The following is a 3,703-nucleotide window of genomic DNA, read 5'->3' on the forward strand; positions in this document are numbered from 1 at the left end:
GTTCATGCATTAGTTTTGCCTTGAATCCACCTTCAATTAGGCTTGAAGGGGCTGAATTTAGGGTTTTCTCCTTTTCCCCTTGTGGGTGTCGACCACACCCCATCACACACACAAAAACACTGAGTTTTCTAGTTTACACAAAACTTAAACTCAATTCTTACAAGTTTAGTCCCTCAATTTTGTCACATCTTCATAATTTCCTCCAAATTCATTCCTTACTTATTTTGACTAAATAATTTAACTAGGTTAAATAGCCTAGTATTTTATTTCATGTCTTATCATATGGAAACATGTGGCAAATGTAAACATTCGAATTTTGGGGCGTTACACATAGTGGGCCGACCTTTTGAGGGTTTTGACTTTTGGTGAACAATAAAATAGTCATCATCACATAAAAGATATTGGCACATGGGCCGATTACCAAAGGAGGCGAGTGTTTGGGATCGGTTTAATTGGGCCGACAAAAGGGAAGTCCAAGGCACACATGTGGGCTTGATGTGGGACGGCAGAATTTGAGGGGATTGATTCGAAGTCGCAGCCGTCAACATAACAGGAGACGCACACTGTTTTGATGGAGAAGTTTTGGGGGAACATTATCATCACTCACAATATTGAGAGAGACACATCCGGCCTTTGAAGTTCAACCAACCGACATGAGCGGCTAAAGCTCTCGTGGACACTCCGGGTGAATGATTCTTGTGAGCCACTTTTAATTCTAGTTTCGGTTTTGTATTGAGATTTGGATTTGTAGTCGGGTGACAGCCGACTATTTACATGATTATATTATTTGTGTGACAGACAAATCCTGAGTGACAGTCAGAGTTATAATTATGTTTTGAATCCAACTATGCTTTTGTTGATTGAATGATTTCTATGTATGTTTATTTTAATATTTATCTGATCAATTAATATTAATATTTTGAACTGCATAGGTAATTGGTAGATGTGATAGATTTACTATTCAATCAATAGCATCCAATAAAATCAGAACTAGGTTATTAGGAATTACAGAATCTGAATCCCGGAGTGATCACCTTTTCTCATCATTGTTTATTACGACTCAATCTTTTTCTTAATTGCAACTTGTTTCATGTGTTTTTAATTCCATATCAGTTCTATAATCATCAGTTGGTTTAGTAAAATTTACAAACAAATAATAATTAGCATTAACCACAGACTCCTCTGGATTCGATACCCTGCTTACCCTAGCTAACTAGGTTAATTAGGTTTTTGCATGTCACTAACGACAGACATCAAGTAGCAACCGAAATGACGCTGTAGCAGATTGGGAAGTTATGTACAGTTCTCGTATAAACCGGTATAAGGAGCTAAAAAATCCTAATCTAGACCGAACTGTACAATATGTTGGTTAAACTTCAGCTGTAATTTGTTTCGGTTAAACTTTATTTGTTTTAGTTAAATCCCAACTCTAATTTGTTTTGGTTAACCTTCATTTGTTTTTTTAATGTGTTACTCATTTGTTTAAACGTAACGAACTCATCATAGTCTTCATCTTATTTTTTTTTGACGTGATAGAATCAAAGGCGCTGCTTCTCCGGCTATGTTTCCGACCACCGAAAGAAAAAAGGGTCGGAGTTTTGTTTGATCTTATTTTCAAAAAATAGAAAATACAAATTTTTCACTTTTTTTACATTTCAGTGAAAAAAAAATAATTCATTGTACTATTTGATTGGTAATTTTATAAAGTTATTTGAATATTAGTTGAGTATCTAAAATAACATTTAAAGGGGTTAAACGAAGAACGTTAAAAAGTTATTTGAATATTAGTTGAATATCTAAAATAATATTTAAAGGGATTATATTATTATGGGTAAATTACACTTTTTGTCCTTTATGTTTGTATCAGATTGCAATAAATGACCTTTAACTTCAATAATTACAGTTACAGTCATTTTTTTTGTTAAAAGCATTACACCTTAGGTCCTTTAACACTAACCCAATTAAAATTTTTAGTTAAGTCTCACATGTGTCTTGCACATGAGGGCATCTTTGTCTTTTTACCATTCTAATACAATAAAGATTAAAAAAATTAATAGATAAAATCCCCTTCAGTTCTCTCTCTCTCTAACACCCACCATCAGTCTCTCTACCCCTCATCTCTCTCTCTCACTCATTCACAACCAAACCCTCACCACTGCCCCCATCTTGAAATTGAAAGTGGGATTTATGTGAAGCTTCTTTTTTCTCTCAAGGCCACATCTCACTCCACCCTCCACCTCCGAGAAACCCCACCACAACTAAACCTCCTGTCTCCATCCCCACCACCGTCGTAGATGGCCCCGTCACCGGAACCCTAATTTCGCCCCTGGTTCCTCTTCAAAATATGAACTTGTTGCCGATTTCTCCGGTTGCATATCTAAAACCCTTGCATTAAGGGTCGCCGGAACCCTGGCTAGAGCGAGAGAACATCTAATTTTGTTCGGATCTTGTTCTAAACACGGGAATTATCAGGTTTTTCCCCCACCTTTTATCCTTATTTTATCCACGTTTTCATCTCTTTCTTTTCAAAACAACAAAGGTTCGCTTATGTTGATCTCATGGGAGTCGACTAAAGTTGCAATTGTTTTCGAGTTTGAAAATTAAAATGATTAATTTTGTTGTGCACATAATGAAAGTGACAGAGTGTAATAGAGCATCTAGTAACACGTTCATTTAATTTTTTGTTGTTTTTGTTGAAATGATAATCTATTGAACTAATTCATTTGATTTTGTTTTACAGAAGCATTACTTTGGAAGATGATGTACAGTCGTGGTGGGGTTGATTGGAGAGAGGGAGCTAGAAAGATGGGTTTATGTTTGAAATTACCAATCTATCATCATGTGCAAGGCACATGCCATACTTAACAGAAAATTATAACCAGGTTAGGACCAAAGGATGTATAGTGTAATATGTTTTACAAATAAAGGATTGTGACTGTAATTATTGAAGTTAAAGGTCATCCATTGCAATCTGGTACAAACATAAAGGAGAAAAGTGTAATTTACCCTATTATTATTGAACCACAAAATCCAACCAAAAATACCCAAATTCACCCAAATCCATCTCTTTTTCCCCCAACCCGATCTTCTTAAAACAGAAAGCTGAAACCAATCACCACTTCACCTTCAAAATCATCACAATCATTAAAGCCGAAGATCGGAGACTGAGCAAGGTAGGTTGGTGGTGCTTGAATCGTCGTTTGCATCTGAGCAAAACAAGTGGGTAGGGGGTGTCTGATGGTGGTGAATGTTTGGATCTGAGATCTAGGGATGATGATGAGGGAATGCTTTTTCAAAACAGGTGGGTTGGGCGGTGTGATGGTGGCAGGTGGGTTGTAGAGTACGACGACCATCGATTTGAGGTGGTTTGGTGGTGGTGAGGTGGTGGCGGTTGGTTGTTTGGTGGTGGTAGGGAAGTGGTGGCAAAGTGTTGATGGTCAGGTAGGGGTGGTGGTGGTCCAATGGAGCCGGTGCAAGGTGGTGGTCGGGTGGGGGCGGTTGTTGTTGGTGGTGGAGAAGAGGGAGAATGTAGAGAGATAGAATGTAGAGAGAGAAGAGAAGAGAGAGGGCATAGAAAGAGAAAGGTAGTGCAGAGTTTTGTTATTCTTATATTATATATAAAACTTATGTTATTAAAAGGATGCATCATGGGTAAGTTGACCAATAAAAATATGAGGTATTTTGGCAAGCGTAGGAACCATTT

The 3,703-nt window shown here is 37.3% G+C and overlaps 1 long non-coding RNA gene across 1 annotated transcript; it reads left to right on the top strand.

The window, feature by feature from the left end:
- Positions 1–2,090: 2,090 nt before the first annotated feature.
- Positions 2,091–3,095, top strand: LOC110877840. Its single transcript, XR_002557327.2, has 2 exons — positions 2,091–2,472; positions 2,741–3,095. It is a non-coding gene; the product is annotated as an uncharacterized LOC110877840 (long non-coding RNA).
- Positions 3,096–3,703: the final 608 nt, after the last annotated feature.

This window comes from Helianthus annuus, chromosome 1, assembly GCF_002127325.2.
Source record: "Helianthus annuus cultivar XRQ/B chromosome 1, HanXRQr2.0-SUNRISE, whole genome shotgun sequence".
NCBI lineage: Eukaryota > Viridiplantae > Streptophyta > Magnoliopsida > Asterales > Asteraceae > Helianthus > Helianthus annuus.